Below are 18,810 nucleotides of genomic sequence, written 5' to 3'. Positions count from 1 at the left end.
CTATATAGCTCTCTGCGTTTTATGGCTACCGTGTGAAATCATATTCAAATAGACTGATATATGGATTTCCACTGAATAGGTTTTACTCTATATTTCATATGATGATGATGATGATGTCGTGTCCTCGTTACCATGGAAAGAAGGTGCAGTAGCTTCTGAGGGTAAAGACCCCTAACCACCCGAGAGCAGAAGTTTGACTTCTAGCTCATATGAAGATGACACACATTTGCTGGCACAACCCCTTTTTACAAGGGGGCACATTCACACGTAGAACACAGATGAAGTACAACCATGCCCAAACCGGAATTCGAACCCGGGACTCCCATATCACGGAGAAGATGCTCTACCCCTATGCCAAGACGCCGGCAATATTTCACATAAATCTGGAAATTTGGTGTGAAGACCGTATATCAAATTTCAATCGTCCAGCTCAGAGAGTTTTTGAGTTATCTTTGTCACAGACAGACGGACATTTTCCAAAAATGTGTTTTCTGATTTCATGGAGGTCTGAAAAGTTGAGAGTTGTCAAAAATTCGAGTTCAAATTTTATGACGATTACAATATTTTCTCTATACAACACACATAGGAGCAAGTAAAAATGAACTTGTTTTCCAAAGAATAAATACATTTCTCGTAAGATTTACAAATTAAACTGAAGTCTCAGACTTGTAATAAAAACTTTTATTGCATGCTCTTTTATTGGTCAAGCTGTAAAACCTGTCCATCTGGTCGGTCTGAAGTCTATGAACCGTGAATGTGACATGCATGACTCAACGGAATTATTTCCTGGCTGACAAAATTTTTTATTAAGACTGAATTTTTCAAGAAGTCATCATCCATATCTCGACTTTCATCAAGATATGAATTAAGAGGAGCGTATTTCAACTAGTTATCTTCAAGTATCAGCTTGTACATTCGAAATATTGTCTTTCCAGGCTATTAACAAGGAATGCATTTATTTAAAACGTCATTTCATATGGTCATTTCTGAAAAATGTGAATTTTATGGAATGAGTCCATTATAAATTATTGAGAGAGCAAATGAAAATGTATGCGTGTTACAAAATAGAAGCGGAAGGTTAGATCTTACGTCTGTTAACAAAACAAAAGTAAAAATAAAAACAAGTTAATTTTAACACTGGGAAAAGCAGGCGATTAAATGGTTTGATGGAACAATGAAATCAGTTTGAATTTTATCTCAACGATAAAATAATTGTCAGATTGGATGTCAAATTAAATTTAACCAATAGGAGTGATCTCTCGTAAAAGTATTATCCCAGAGAATGCCTTACATTGCATTGGCGTCCAATAGTTACGAAATATTCACTTCTGGCGTGAATTTAACATTTTTAATGAATCTATGGTTTGATTCCCAGGAAGAGTTTTGATAATCAATCCTTGTCATATGGGTAAAATGATCGGAAATCGAATTTGGGTTTTAGACGCGTTCTTTCCATGCGATTGAAATATATTGTGGCGGATTGATACGAGCGAGGATAGAACCTGAGACCTTGTGGTTCGCAGCCCAGTAACATGACCATGATATAACAGCAATTGCTCATGCAGCGTAGTTGTTAACTGGCTTATATGCTATTCACCACAGACTCCCCCTCCAGTGAGTCGGAGGAGACGAACGATATGGGTGTTATGTGGTGACGTATTAGCTGTTGATTCTAATGCACCTGTACCCATTTGAGTAGCACCAAGCGTTATAGCGAGCGTGTGTGGTTGCTGTTGCGTCAAGTGAGTCTGACGACTTTGGGTTGCTGTGGGTAGATAGCGCCACAACAGCTGTACGAATGTTGAAGGTTCATCGTCCGAGGTCATTAATGTAAAGGATTGGTATGGGCGAGGATAGAACCTGGGACCTTATGGTTCGCAGCCCAGTAGCATGACCATGATACTAAAGCAATTGCTCGGGTAGCGTAGCTGTTAACTGGCTTATAAGCTTTCACCACAATATGACACAAAATGATACTTGTAGTCACAAAGTCCCATATCACGTTTAAAATATTTAAGTAACTGCGTTTTTGAGTTATCACGTTTACTTGTTTCTGAAAGTACAGATCGACAGACGGTCAGTCCCTTGTTGGGTTGGGCTCAAAAATGGATGGGTGTTTGCACTATATATCTAAATCTGAGTAACGAATTTTATTTGTTTAGTTTTCTCCATTTTATAGTTACCGTGTTAAACTATAATGGAACAGACAGACAGACAAGCTTTCTCAGAATGGATTTAGCTCAAATTTTCAAAGAAATTTACAAATTTGGTGTAAGGTTGTATATCAAATTTCATTCATGTAGCTTAAAGGGTCACAGTCACTGACACATGGACAAATAGATAGACATTTTCCAAAAATCGCCAAAAATTCGATTTCGAATCTTTTGGCGATTACAATATTTTTTCTATCCTTCGTATAAAAGAAATTAAAAAGTTATTAAAAGTAAAAAAAAAAAAAAATCGTACAAAGGTTAAATTGATGTTATTAAAATTATAATTTTTGAGGATCAAGTTAGTGTGAAAATAATTGTTATAAGTTAATAGTTTCCGAACATATAGCTGATTAAAAAAATCCCCTGAGAAATTACATGAATTATAAAATAAATATTTTGTGCTGCGCGCAAGACTTCAGTGATAAAAATTCTATTTTTCTGTTGTCATATTTTTGGAAAAGCATATTTAGTTTCATCACTCACTTCTATTTCAAATTAAAGTTCAAATTTGAGGAGATGACAGAAAATTAGGGTTTAGTTTGGTTTGATGGAGTTTATTGACGCAAGAACCACTTATAATTAAACTGCGCCAAACATACGGTGAGAATTAATCTTATTTTAACCCTTTCTAGGGCCGTGGGAAGTATTCTTCCCACCAAATTTATTTTGTGATATATATGAAATTATGTAGGTTGGCATAAGTTCTGACAAATTTTTTTTGTAAGTCAGAAACTTGGATGCATGCTTCAGTTCTTTATCTCAGACAAAATGATGTGTCTTGATTTGTTACTTAATTATTAATTAACCAAATTAATTAATGAATCAAATTAAATTTATCTAATAAGCTAAATGAATCCCTTTTCTTATTCTAATTTCAAGCCTAAAAATATTTTAACATAATATGACTAAAAAAAATGGCCATTTAAAGGGTTAAAAGCGTTTTTCTAAATTGCGTCTTTTTCCAGGACCTGCCAACTTGTAAAATCTGCTAAAAGTAGTTGCATGGTAAAATACAATCTAAAAGTTAATTAAAAATCAGATCAAAAAGTAAAAGCCAATCAATTTTTACAAAGGTAATAGGACCAGAAAATTAGGGAAATGCATAATACAATGAACATAACAACATACGGCTTCTTAAATAGTATGAATTACCATATGGCTATCACAATCTGAAGCTTAAAAATAATTTGTTGAAGAATTCATTAAGACCAAATTACTCTATAATTCTCACAAAACTAGTAGGCATTTAGTACAGTTATCGTTTAGATTTTTATCAGAGGATCCACTGTTTTTTTAAATGAAATATATCTAACGCTAGAAACAGTTTAAGATCAATTGTTTTGTCTGGCTTGAATTAATATTCATTTAGTTAAGCAACCACTTCTGATATGGAAATTCCTTCTTCATTTGTATGTAAACTGCAAAAAGTAATGTGGAATTGTGTTTTACACAAGGTATCAACTCTAAATTTATTCCGATATTTTATTCTAATTTCGTTAGAAGAGTTACTTTTAATTGTAAAAAATACTCCAAATGATGAAAAAGTTATATTTAAAAACTATATTATAATTTGAATCGATAGATGTACTTTGGGAAAGATTACAAAATCTACATCTTTAATTCAGTCATCTGATCCTATTTAGTCACATTTTGTAAAATACTCTCGACGTTCTGATATTTCAAACATAAAAGGCTCCACTCTTTTGCCAAATTATGGAGCTTTGAATTTTATTATTCAATGCCAATCAATGACTGCCTCGAGGAAAAGACATGCATTGATTGGTGGATCTCTTTTGAGTTGTTTATTGCAATAATCTAAATTCCATTATGGTCGGAAAAATATACTTTTTTTTTTACTTTTAATATTTTACTAAGTATAATTAATAAGATAAAGAAATTGTGTAGAAAGTTTGTCTTTATAATTTTTTTCAAAAATATGTCTATTTCAGTTGCAGTTAATTAATTTAATCTTTTTACTTTAAAATGTTACCATATAAAAAATTGTATAAAAATTTACACTCCAAAAACTATTATTGTTTCAACAAAATAAAATATAATTCTTTATGTTATTTAGAGTATTTTTACAACTGGAAACATATACCAGTCTCTAATGATATAGAAATAAGTTACTGGGAGAGGATATCCTTAGAGGATATCCTGTCCAAAAAAAAAAAAAAAAAAAATAGTTATTTAAAAACCAAACATAAAGAAAATTTCTCAAGAAATGTCAGTTCTTCCAAATGATAATTTTAAGTTTTTAAGTAAAAAAGGTTTTTCTTATTCATCTTAAAATTTCATTCCCCACCCCCTAAAACCCTCTCCTCTGCATTTGACGATTATGAACGGTCCACAGATAAGCATTTGAAAATTCTGAAGAAGATTAAAAAAAAAAAAAAATTGTGATATGCGTAAAAACAACAAACTAAACTCATTTTAATAAATAAATAAAATAAAATTGACTAATGACTTTATTAAGAAAAAAAATGTGCATTTTTCAACTCAATTTTTAATTGTTAAATTACATTTAAATACTGGACAAAAACTTGAGAGATTCTTTCAACCATCGAATCATATGATATCTTAAAATATTTTTGACATATCGTAAATGATTTTATGCATTTTACATTCATAATTTTAACAAGTCTCTAAACGCATAATAACATCATCATTACATAAATATTTTTTTTTCGTTTATCTTAAAATACTTCGCTAATATTTCTTCTTAATCTTTAAATTTCGAACAATTAATTTTCAAAAACAGTGATGTATTAACTTTTTCTGGCATGCCTGATAAATTTCTTTCTTCTTATTTATAAAGTAAATACAAAAGTGTTAATAATCGATGCATTCTTTAAAAAATTTTCTTTCTAGCGTGCATTTTAATCAGAAAAAGACACGCTAGAAAAGACGAAAACTAATTTATCGGTTGTTGAAAAGGATTTTTTATCTTTTATTTTGTGAATTAAATGAAAATATTCATATTCTTGTCTCGTAAATCTTGATTCACTTGTTTTTGTTGAAATAAAAATAAAACCTTTAATTTATTTCATATCTTTCCCTCAAATAAGTTTAATTCACAATTCGTTGAATTCGTTTGTTCACTGAAGTAAAAAATTGTTAATGTTTTATTTTCAAAGCATGAAAATTTTTATGGTTTGTTGAATAAACTAAGAAATCACATTTTGTAATAAAATAAGGAGCTAAATATTTGTTTTGAAAAAAAAATTGCCTGATGAAATGTTTATAATTACTTTTTAGGAGAATTAGATTCGTATCTGAATCATGATTTCGTTTGGAATCGTCATCAATATTTATATAAAAATAAAATTTATTCGCCAAGCGAAAGAATTTGTAGGATCAATTATTTAGCGACATTTTGAAATTAAACTAAGTTGTTGAAACAGCGAAGAAAACAAATTCGATTAATGATAAAACTCTTGCTGGAGATTGTTGAAAAAAAAATCAAAAAATTTTATTTCAAAATTATGAAAGAAAATTATGATGTCATACGGTGCTAAATAAAAAAGATTGAATTCAAGTTTATTAAAGGAACCGTTACTGAACTTGCTTTGGATGCAATTTTTATTTTTAACAGAACTTCTTCATTCAATGAATTAATAATTTATAAACAAAGCTAATAAACAGAATTCTATAAAAAAAGTAACTTTTATATACTTTTGGGTAACGCATTATTAATTAAAAACTTTGTAAAAATAAAGAATCAATTGCTATGATTAATTATCTATACTTATAAAAGAAAGTGTTTATGTGTGTGTGCCTGAAATGTTTAGACAAATTTACCACACTTTTAGTCGAGACATTTATCACACATGTAGTCAAAATGGTGACTCAATGTGCTTGAAATCCAAATAGTACAATTTTGGATCCAAATAGTAGATTTTTTTTTTTCGTTTAATACTAGGAGCTTCGGCTGCCAATTTGTTCTCTAAAATTATTTATATCTGTAATATCGTTTCTAATAATTGTAGAAAAAAAAAATTTCAATGTACCAACATAAAGAACAAACCGACCTTCTAAAAAAAATTGTTATGTGTCTCAAATACAATTTATTGAAGTTAGCGGAATTTTTATAAAATAGTCTTTTTCCGAATATTTAAAAATTAAAATTCTTGTATCTGTCATTCTAATTTCGTAAATTTTCAAATTTTTTGAGATAATTACTTGTATATTTGTCAGTGATTCCCCCCCCCCTCCCCCACACTGTTCCATGGCAGACCGGATTCGCTGGGAACAGTAATATTTCCTGACTGATTTGGCACGGAGACAAATTAGAAAACCAAAGACTATTAAAATTTTTATTTTCAAATAATTTAAATTCTGCTGGCGTTGTTTGCAGGAAATGTTTTAGTTACACTGTATCTCTTTTATTTTATAACCTATCTTCATGTCAGGCATAGCATATCTTCATTTCAGTTAATTGTTTTGACTTATATTGTCTGTGATTTGATTCGATAATTTTGTCACAAAATAAAAAAAAGTGCGGAATCTATTTTTTTTATATTGCTTCCATATTTTTATTTCATTTTACTATCCTTTTGATTTCGCTGACATTCATAATGTCATGACTAGCACAGTACGAGTTTTACTAGAATTTATAAAAAAATACAGCACCAATGCAAATAATGACATGATAGCACGAAAAAATTCATAACTTTTAGCGTTCATTCTGCATATGCTATTTTATCTATCAGATGTAATGGCTCCCAAAAGTATTTGAAACTTCAATCATTTATAGAGAAAGCTCAGTGGTGATTTAAAAATAACTTCAATACACATAAAAAACAGCAAGGATTGACTGTTGCAACTCAATAAACCAACAGTTTTTAATGATACAAAAAGCAGTTGACCTGTTTGAACGAAATATTGGAGCAGAAATACCAAAATAATAAGATAAACGTGATAAGGTTGTTTTTTAACAAGACAACGGTCGCCCACATTTTGCCACATCGGTAAATGAAACTTTAGGATAGTTCGCTCGCATTTGTTCCTCACTCGTTATGTTTCCCAGATATTGCTCCTTCGAACTACTATTTGTTTCGTTCAATGTAGAATATCTTTCCTGAAGAGAGGCTCGATTCTCAATCATATATCAGATAATTTGATTTCATCTAAACAAGTATTTTCTTCTCGGAATTCGTTTGTTGTTCAGAAGATAGACAAATATTGTAATTTTTGACAGGAAATACTGTAAATTCGTTGAGTAAAACTATCTTTAATTTTTATAACAAACTAGGTGTTTTTTTTTTTTTTTACTTAAAAGAGGACGGTGTCATATTTTTCCACCTAATACAAAAAATGATCCTGAAAAATTGAATATTTTTCATTTGAAATATAAAACATTATTTCTAAATGTTGTTAAATTATTAAAGCTCTTTGACAGTTTGCAGTGTAATAAAGTACTTTACACTGAAAAACAAAAATCTTGTATATTTTCTTTCGTCTGGCGAAGCTAATGTAATGGAATCAAAAATTCATTGTCCAAGCAATGAAGTCCAAGTCCTGAGTAGAATTATCGTCGAGTGCTGCAAAAATTCCTACAGACTTTTAAAAAAATGCACATTAATTTCACAGAAACTTTATGACAGGTACTAAGATTAGTTGGATTACACAAGTCTTCCGCCAGACGAAAAATTTTTGTTGTTGCTGTTAGAGCAAAGAACAAAAATTCATTTTTTTCCTTCCCGATATCAATGATAAATAAGGGCATTTAATAAGCCTATTTCTCTTAGGTGCCATGCCCGGTTTACACACGAGAAAGAAATCTAACATTATTACCTTGGATGACACATAATAGTGAGAAAGGGGAAAATATATGAGATGTGCATAATCCCAAGTATTTCGTTGGAACATTGAAGAATAGAATTTGGCGAACAGATTTATCAATAAATGATACTATTAATGGCATGTCAGGGATTAATCGCCAAATAACCCGCCAAGGATGGCAAGATAGATTCAATAAAAATGCTAAATTCACGACAAAGGTTAATGTTTTGTAACTATTGTACGCCAGTGTCATGCAAGACGTTCTCTGGCACGACAGTTTTATTATAGAGTATGCGAGAAAGTTTTAGAAATATCAGAATAAAATAATTTGGTGCTTTTTGATGGCGCAATGGATAATTCTATTTATTTAAATATTTAGTCGATAATTAAAAAGAATTTAAGATTTTCAGAGCAGAATTTGCCATTTTTAAGTTAACACCAAAATCTGACAAGATTCAAGATTTTAACAAGATTCAATATTTGCTTCTGGTATTTCTATAAGAGTCGGACAGTTTTAGAATCAATACTTTAATTATTTAAGGTATCCAACGAGGTTGAAAACTAGAATTTGGGTGAAAATTCATATTCTTATTTTTTAGCTAATAGCTAAAAAAAAGGCACGTTTTTGTTTTACAGTGATATCTTTATTTTGTCTCTACGTCAATTAGAAGCCAAATTATAACAAATCATTGACATATAAGTTTAACATAAGTTAACATAAGTGACATATAAGTTTAAAAACTTTAAATGCATTTTCTAAGAATGAGTTTTTTTATTTCTTCACGAGCTTCTTCGAGTATTGACATATCCCAAAAAATAATCAAGATATATTAATGAAATTTATAATTTGTTCTCGTTATGTTATGTAGAATGTAATGAATTATGGATCTGATGTTGAATGCTCTAGAAGTGGATTTATGATTGTTTAGTGTAAATATTATTGAAAAAAAATTGCACGATTTCATCGAAAATTTCCTAAATTATACACTAAATATTTATTTTTGAATATAATTCTTAAATAATAGTCTGCTACACTCTAAGATATGTTACGTATATAATGTTACAAAGAAAAACGAGAAACTGTAACATTTTTCTTTTTTTTATCTAGAGCAATTCTAGTTTTTGTAAATAAATATTAAATTTTACATCCAAATATGCTTTTTCTGCCAAAGCTATATATATATGTATTTAAATAATTTAACTTTTATTCATCATTTTATCCTTATATTAATAAAAAAACATCATATAAATATTAATTTTTTTTCGAAAATTCTCCTCTAAATCTAATTGGATTCCTTAAATTGAATTTAGTAGAACAAAGTAAAAGAGAGTTGTAACATAAAGAATAAACGCTACATATAAAAGAAAAATGAATTAAAAGTGTTATTGATTGCAGAATGGAGAGGAATATTGAAACAAAAATCATAACGAAACTAGTGATTTCCATGCCCTGAAGTGAAATAGCTGTTGAGAAAATCAAAGGACATATTGTAAAGTTTTATTTTTTAAGAAATAACAATATTTATTGGGTTTCAATAATTTTTCTTTACCTTCTGAAGGTTTTTGAAAGCAATTTTAGAGATTTCTTTGATAGGCGATTTCTAAAAAAAAAATTTAACCACTCATTCAATATAGTATAGTTTTGGTCTGTACTATTTTGCACTATATAAGCGGAAATAATTTACAAAATCTTTCTGTCAAATTCTCTCATAGAAATATAATTGTGGACTTTCGGTAAAGCCTTGAAAGATTTGCATGGCATAGAAGCAATAGTTACGAAATGTTACATTAGCGTGAATTTAGCAATTTTATCGAATCTAGCTTTTTACTTTTCTTTAACTTTCTTTCAACTTTAAAAATCCATTTTTTTTCACAGTAGGTCCTTAATATATGTTTAAACTCATTTCAATGAGAAAAACCATATTACACTAATTATTAATTAATTAAATAATATTTAAAGAGCTAATTAGCCTATTTTTTGAAACATGATATCTTAAATTCTAATTTGTACAGACACACAATTCTAGTAGGAAATTATGCCTAATATTAGTCTTCATGTTGTCTGCCTCAATCAAGTTATAAAAATATATAATTTAAAATAATATATTCATATTACCTTAAACCTAAAAACCGGCTACTCCGACCCGCCCTAAGGCCCACAGAAAAATCTGAATGACCGGACCGCCGCAATAGCAACACTGGCGGGAACTGTGGTTGAATCCTAAGGGACATCACCGGCCAACGTACAATCCTTCTCTTGAGAAATGCGTCTCGCCATCGGTGGGAGAAGCGGACTCCCACCTTTTTCTGTACCCCCCAGGCGAGAACCAACCACCATGCTGGAAGCATCTCATTCTCAATAACAAAGTGTCTCCGGGAGAGAATTATATTCATATTGAAATGATATATTTAAAATATTAGATTCTCCAAATATTAAATTTTTTTATAATAAAGAATGGTTAAAAATGCATAGACTATTTTCGCAAAATATTTTACATTTTAAATTCTTTTTATGTAAAATTCAATTTTGTCATAGACAAATCTTAAAGTGTGCTTTAGATTTGAAATAATAAAAATAATGACATTATTAAGACTAACCACATCATTTTTGTGGGACTTTGTTGTGGATTTAACCTCTCGTTCATATCTCAAAGCATAAACAAACGATCAAACAAAAAGTATACTTATGATATATTTTATTTAAATTGTTGTGGGCAATCAACATTATTTAGTCTCGTTATAATTAAAGAAGAACGATTTCTAACAAAACTTATACATGGTACCTTAAAAATTGAGTTTACTGAATGTTGTCATGAAAAAGAAGGGGGAAAAAAAAAGAGTCATTTTCAAATTAGTAAAAAAAAAAAAAAAAGAATGAGCATATTTTTGTCATTTAATTTTCAACAAAAATAATTGTACGGATGTACGAGTGAGTGATTTGTTTTTTACGCAAATGAGTACATTTGATAAATTAAATATTATTATTAATTGATAATTTGTGCTTTCATGAAGCAGTTCATATTCATAGAATGTGTCATTAAGTTTGTCCTTGAAGGAATTAATCGTAAAACTGAGCTCTAAAATTTGACTTGAGAAGCTTGGTAATCCTACACAGTATTCCAAATGGGTTCCGAAACGTTGGCATTGATAATTAATTATCTTTGAATTTCGGTACCAGGTGTAATTTTTTTTTTTTTTAAATTTTCAATGAAAACGTTTTTTTTTTTTTTTTTTTTTTTTTAAGGAAGGAAATGTGTCATTCTACTTTTTCGTCTGTCTCGCGAACGAGGTTTTAGTTTGATTATTTTATTCCATGATCTCTCTACACTTTTAATGGTTTTATCCTATAGGTCAAAGATCACCGACCTAATCTTTAATTCTTATTATAATGCCGTAAAATAAATTGAAATAATTAGATATATTTTGAAAGAAGGTTTTCTTTTGAATAGTTATAAAGGCTGAGAAAGTTATCAGTTTTTTGAACCATAACTTTTTGCTTAATTCAACGTATTGCAGAATAATGTCACCAAATGGATTAAAAAATTAAACATATTCTGAAAGAAAGGTGCTTTTGTTTTTGAATGCTGGTAAAGATTAAAACAGTTATTGCTTTTGAAGTTATTATTATCTGCTTGAACCATAGATTTTTTTTTAAAGTTGTTTAATGGATTAACAATTATCCTTTACAGACTATGATTTCCTTATTTGTAAATCAGAATTTTCGAGATTTAAAGAATGTCTCATTATAATTTCTTAATCAAATTTTTAAAAAACTTTTTCCATTGGAGTGCATTTTCTTTTTCTTTTCTTTAACCTTTCCCCTTCATTATCATGTGAGAACATGATGTTGTTTGGGTTAGGGGGTTTTGAAGTTTGAAATCGCGTAGACAATGAATATTGAAGCTGGAAATCGCGTAGGCAATGAATAAAGCATAAATGGCAATTTCCATCATCATCTTTTAATCGCATATATTTTTTACCTGCTTTCACCAGTATTGCTTTATTATTACGATGCTTCTTTGATAGCAGATGCGTTTTTAAAAGGTTGACGTAGAACTATGTCATCATAGCTGTTATTTCATCTGAAAATCTGTCGAGCTCCAAAACTTTGTTTGCCAGATAGAAAAATTGAAAATGAAAGTTTTAAAACATCATCATTATATATATATATATAGAGAGAGGGGGGGGATAGAGACCGATAGAGAAGTTTCGTGATTGTTTCAAACCGGTTTAAACTGGTTAATGACTTAAATTAATTAAGGCAAATAATAACTTAAAAAATAATAATGTTCTCACTTGATAACTTGAAATTTGCGATCGTAGAATTCATTTTAATTTAAACGTAGTTTCATAATACAGCGGAAAATATATAGCATTTTTTTTTATTTGTGCAGAGAAATGGTTCAATGTATATTTATAATCAAAAATTAAACATACTCAATAAGATTTAATCAGTAAAGAATAGGGGGGGAAAATCCAAGTAGTTTGACAAAAATTAATGCAATTTCTAATCAGTAGTGAAAAGTAAAAAAGAACTTTATTTTGAATAGTTTGGGGAAATTTAATGACATTTCTGATCGAAGATGACAATGAGGGTTAATAAATGATGAACAGAGAATTTTTTTATTTTTATTATAATAGCTTGAATAAATTTAAAGAAATTTCTCAATCCAGATGGATTTCCACTATTAATATTTTTTTAAAAATCACGTTTACAGAATATATTAAGAAAGCTCTCGAGATCACATTTAGATGGAGATTCCTAATTTTTAAGATGTCCTGTTCTAAAACAGACTGGAACAAAACCAACGTTTTGCTTATAGCCGAGAAAAATGTTGCCTTTTTCGCTTACTTTGGGAGTGCTGCTAATACATAATATAGGCTCTATTATTTTTTGGAGCAACATTTTTTTCATTACAATTTTCCAACTCCAAAGCATGTTTCATACAATTTTTTTCTTCTTTTTTAATCTCAGATATTACTTAAGTTTTTAAAAATTTCAGCGTATTTTTGAGTTTTTGATTCATACATTTACTTGTTTCTAAATAAATAATTTCTCAATAGATTGCAACAATTTAATTCTTAAAAAATAATTCTAAAAAAACCAATTAGGGAAATTTTTAAACGCAAATATATAAAATTCCATAAGTTTTATTGAAGTTTCAATTCAGGTATACATTGTTTTACATTATGAATATTTATTCATTCTAAAAAAGAACTATTTTTACTACACTGAACTTAAAGCTTATTCATATGTGATGTAGTATTTCATAAGCCATATAAGAAATTTCTAATCCAAATGAACTTGAAATAGTTTTATATTATCTAACGGTTACGCTTCGCTGCCATCTGGATCGTCAAGTTCGTTGACTCAGCGGCACAATTCAAACAGTTTCTTTTTTTACGGCTACAGAACAGTAAATAAAATTACAAAAACAACGCTTGCAAAAACTATTACAATTCTCCATCTTTAAAATCCCTACCTATTAAAACAAACAAAAAACCGAACCTTACATCGCTCAAGAAACGATAATAAAAGCTACCATATGGAGCATCGCACCCGATAGATAGACACAAATTTATTTATCTCTCTCCATATGATTCCAAGTCTATTTTTGTGCCAGTGGCATTTTGACAAGAGGCGACTCCAACACTTAACAGAAAAGAGCCACTCACCTTTTCAAGGTAGAACTAATGAAGATTTTCGGCGGGGATTCCAATTCGGTGATGCTGTGCACTGTAAGCAACACTCAAGGACCCACGCGGAAGGCGCTGTTGATCGTTTCCGATTGAAATTCGCCGAAGGCGGAATGTTGGGGGAGGGAAGTGAAAGTGTGGGAGGAGATTTACTGTTCACTTGGTCGGAAGGAGAGAAATGGATAACGTGTCGCCATCTATCGTGCGTTGATTAAAATATAAATACAATGCATCGTAAAGAAGGCACTATTGAAGATTAAAAAATTCTGCACTGATCAATGTTCTGTATAGAAAGTTCATAAAACTTAGGCTCATATTGGATGGTTTCTAATGTATTTATGTGTGACTAAATGATATAGCCAGTAGGTGAACCGGCACTATATTGCCTAACAGGGCTTTAACTATCACTACAGTAGTGGAGTGGCTCGCGAGTTTAAAATGAGAAATGCTAAAACTATTTTTAAAAATTTAAAAATGGAAATTAGTTAACAATATTAACATCTTTATTTGTCAGCTGAATTTTTTAAATCTAATTTTAAAAAATAAAATTTATTTATAATTGAATAGAAAAAAACTGTAAAATCAAAGCCAAAACATTAGTTTTGATAACATAATTATTGGGTTCGCTTCCTTAACAATCGTAAACAGAAATCTTTGTTACCCAAATGTAGAAGCAAACCATGTGTACTGAATAATATAAGCGGGGTTTCTGGCATCAATTATAATGTAAGACGCCAAATATTTCGAATATCATTTTCTCTTTAACTTAACAGAATTAAACAAGAATAAATAAGATTCTATATTATGGCACACTTCAAATATCCTAAAATTTCTCATCCAATTTAAGTTTATAAAGTTGCTTTAATTATTAAGGAAGTGATCAGCTCTAACGAAAAAAATGGTGGAAGTTATGAAGAAAACAATATGGAGAATAGTCTCATATTTCAAGATTCTAGTTATGTATCTGTTTCCGCATTACATCAGTACAAGAACATTTTAAACGAGCGAATCTGATATGAACCATTTTTCGTGTAAACGATGAATTTTTGATTGAATTGAGGCTTTGGATCAACGATATTTTGGTGTCGAAGCTGGGACTGCAATCAGGTCATTTGTGGCTCTTCCGTGGTATAAACAAAAATACTTTGACATGTCTTAGAACATCCTTTAACGTTGACAAGAAACTAATAAAGACAGAACTGATAATTTTCGGCGATGGTCATTTGAACAATACAGACCATGAGCGGGAACTTTGATATCTAAACCTCCACATCGTACCAAGTGAATTACTTGACTGATGATAAAACGTTTAATGTATGTAAAGACAAAATGCATGATGAATTTCACCTGACCCCCTTTCCTCCACGGATTCTCTTTCCTTTGACTGATGTATTCAAAATTCGATGTATATTTTGGAGGTTAGATTACTCCCAAAATTTCATATATCCAGTTGTTGTGTTTTTCAGTTATTGTGTTCACATACATATAAATGGAAGCTTGTTTATGGATTTAATCCATACTTTCACACACATTTATAATATTGATAGAATTTCATCCATAAATTTCGTTGAATGTTCTCCCCCCCCCTTTTTTTTTTTTGATAACTGCGTTCTCATGCAAACAGGGAATTTTTGGAAGACGATTTTTGTTCAAAATATGATATAAAATGCCCAACATACCAAATTTTATTCGCCTAGAACGTTTCATCTTTGATTTTTCATATACAAAATATAAAGGAAGTATTGAATCAACAATAAAAGCCAAAAAATTGAAAAAAAAAAAAAAAAACCTTCGAGATTTTGATGATTTTCTAGGCTTCAGACCTCCTTAAGATGGAAAAATACATTTTTGGCAACGTCTGTCTGTCTGCGAACACAATAACAAAACCCCTTTGAGTTACATGACTAAAACTTGGTATACGGAATTACAATTAAATCGCAGATTTCTCTCAAATTGTAAACTCCAATCTGAACTTCATTCAGAGTATTCTGGTATATATTGTATCTGGTTGTTCGAGCACAAGAACTCGATAATTACAAAAAGCAAAGAGCAAGATAGATGAAATTTGGTATGCAGGCTGAAGTCTTTTATTAGAGATTATATGAGGAGGTTTCGGAGAGACCACATCTGCTGGTTTTATTATATTTTACACAACAATACAAAGGTAAAAATTGTTTTTTTTTTCCGAATTCAAGATCTAAAACACGGTTCAAAGTATCGAGGTCAACATTTCCGATGCTTGCAATTCTTTCTCATTTATAATTCGTATATAAAAATTAAAAAAAGATGTGAAAAATTAAAAAGAAGAATTACTTGTAAATTTTAAACAAAAATAATTAAATAAAGATGCTTTTATATCAATTTTAGGCATTCATGGCGCAGATTTTAATAAGAGTTTGTTTGGTATGGGGTTGGGCGATTTTATTTGGGGTATTTATCAAAAGAGAAACTATTCTAATGGCAGTTTGAAGTGGTTGCTTACAGAGAAACTACTTAGTAACGTTCATTTCTGATGTAATTAGTTTTCTTTAAATTTTATTTCTTTTTATTTAGATTTTTCAGTAAACTAACAAGAAATAGTTATTATTTTAAAAATAATTCTTACGTAAAAATAATTTATTAGTACTAATAAATTTATTTTCTACTTATACATTTTAAAATGGCTTAATGGTTTTAATTTGAGTCTTCGACTGTTAAATTTTTGAGCTAAATGTAACAAAATATTAGAAAATGAAGCTAATAAAGCTAATAATTTTACTGTGCATGAACAGGTTGACTGGTGATTAATAACTGTGATGATTAACTGAATGCTAGAAAAAAAAACTATACGAATTCAAACGAAGAATTTGTTAATCGCTAAAAATTACATTAAATTTAGTGGGTTTGTATCCTTTTTTGATATCCATTGATATATGCAAATTATAAAATGAATGTCGACAATTTGAATGCATATAAGTTTTTCATTTTATTCTAAGATGAATAAATAAGAACAAAAAAAGCGATGATTAAATTTCAAGTTATTTTATCTGAAATTAACTAAAAAATTTTTAATGAAAGGTATTCAGTAAGCAATGATCTAAATTTCTACAAAACATTCATAGGATTATATCGCTGATGCTTTACAGGCTTCATTAAATATAATAATTAAGAATGTTATTGATGCTTATTTATTTTTGAACTGGCGTCCTGGCATTGAGGTAGCGCGTCTTCCACATGACCTCGGCTTCCTGGGTTCGAGTCCCGGTTCGGGCATGATTGTTCTTCATCTGTTCTATGTGTGAGATGTGTGAATGTGCCCCCCCTGTAAAAAGGGGTTGTGCAAGCGAATGTGATGCGTGAGTAGCTAAGACGTACTCTTGGTCCTAGTTGGCGCTACTAAAACAAGAGACGCTCCCTTGGCTTAAATTCGCTGAATTTGTCAGCGACCTTGTTCATGGCAAGTGCCATTAGAAACAACAGCAATTTATTTTTGAAAATTTAATTGTTAGAAGTTTACTTTCCAATTATTAGTTTTGTTTTTCTGTGGTAAAATTAATCAAAAGAAGACAAGAAGTATACATTTTCACATGCATATTAAAACTCTAATAAATAAATAAATAAAAACATTAACGCCAGTTTTAGATGCGCCACATTATTTTACCAAACTATATAGAAATAACATGTTTTATTCCATTCTTTATTAATCATTATTCAAACTATTGCTTATTGTGCATAATAACGATACAACACTGCAATTGTTTCGTTCTAAAATTTGCAAATATAATTTATCTTTTATATTTAATTTTAAATTTAATAGTGATATATTCTGAAATGAACTTAAAATGCCATTTTATCCTATTATTGTAATATCATCGTATTTTTGAGGAAGAATTGAGATACATATTTCACAAAACGATATTTAAAAAAATAATCAGTCTTATTCCATTAGTTGCTGAATTTGTATTCAGAGCTCATTTTGCATAATTATAGAGTATTTTGTTTATTTGATTGCGAAATATTGTAAATACGATTCATCTTTTCTATTAATATTTAAATTGTTTTTATTTAAAACGTAATGTATTTTAAAATCAACTTAAAATTCTGTCTGGTTTTATATGAATTAATATCATCTGGTTAAATATAAATTAAATTTTGCAAATATATTTCATTTCATAACAAATTTCCTTTCAAATCAAACTGGTTTTCTTTTTATCTTGGAAAGTGACAATGTTATTTACACTGAGTTGAAATGACTTATTTACGCTTTCTTCTTTTTATTTACAGATAAGAAAAGGTTCGCATATTTATCAAAAGCGAAACTTTACAAACAATCAGTTGTGTTTATCTAATCGTGAGCATATTTTGAATAAAAGATATTCTGTTCATTGGCACTCTTAGAGAACTAAAAGGAATTTTATCCAGAATGGGATTTTATTTGTACTTCTGAAACTTGTAGGACTGAAAAAATTAAAAGAAATTAAAGAAAAGGATGCATAGGAAATGATAAATAAAAAAATATTCAGATTACATTATTTTATGCTTATATACAATCGATTCCTCTCGTATCTAAAATCCCTGCATATCGAATTTTTCAGGAATCTGGCATTTCCATGAGAAATCGAATAAAATTTATATTCATCTAGCGGAACTTTTCTTATAAAAACTTTATTTATATCTACTGCTGTCAAGAAACAACCCTGAATTTTTCTCATAAATAAGAATATAAATTAAATAAAAAAAAAAAACCAGCTGTTCCCCGATTCTTACGACAACAGAAATTCAAGGAATATAAAAATCTTATTTATAAAAAATTAAATAAAATGACATTTACCGGTGAGAAACATGTTATTATTCACTTCTTTTTACTAAACTATGTCTTGAGATTTTTACTTCAAATTAATTTTTAAATTTCTTACATAGAAAGTCACTCTTAACAAAAATTTTAACTTTAAAAGAGAAGTTCAAACAAATAAGGGAGATAGAAAGTAAAGTAAAGAATATACCGAAAGAATAATAAATTTTAAATTTTTATTTTCTCGACAATTCAGAATTTAATTTTATTTTATGTATAAAAGAATATATTTTAGTGCATATTTAGCAACTTAGTATTCATGTTCGAAATTGTTTTAAACCTAAT

The 18,810-nt window shown here is 29.3% G+C and overlaps 2 protein-coding genes across 5 annotated transcripts in view; one reads left to right on the top strand and one right to left on the bottom strand.

Moving 5' to 3' along the window:
• Positions 1-18,810, top strand: part of LOC129987985 (gastric triacylglycerol lipase-like) — a 123,743-nt gene that overhangs the window by 65,587 nt on the left and 39,346 nt on the right. The gene's annotated exons all lie outside the window — the stretch shown is intronic.
• LOC129987987 (transmembrane ascorbate-dependent reductase CYB561-like) overlaps positions 1-18,810 on the bottom strand; it is a 124,964-nt gene that overhangs the window by 105,790 nt on the left and 364 nt on the right. Inside the window, exon 1 of one of the 2 annotated variants that reach the window (XM_056096049.1) lies at positions 13,674-13,811. The exons of the other annotated variant lie outside the window; for it this stretch is intronic. The gene's annotated coding sequence lies outside the window, so the exon portion shown is untranslated. Of the gene's footprint in view, positions 1-13,673; positions 13,812-18,810 lie in introns of those variants that run through there. 2 annotated transcript variants of the gene reach the window in all.

This window comes from Argiope bruennichi, chromosome 10 (assembly GCF_947563725.1).
Source record: "Argiope bruennichi chromosome 10, qqArgBrue1.1, whole genome shotgun sequence".
NCBI classification, from domain to species: domain Eukaryota; kingdom Metazoa; phylum Arthropoda; class Arachnida; order Araneae; family Araneidae; genus Argiope; species Argiope bruennichi.
This window is presented reverse-complemented; position numbering and strand designations above follow the sequence as displayed.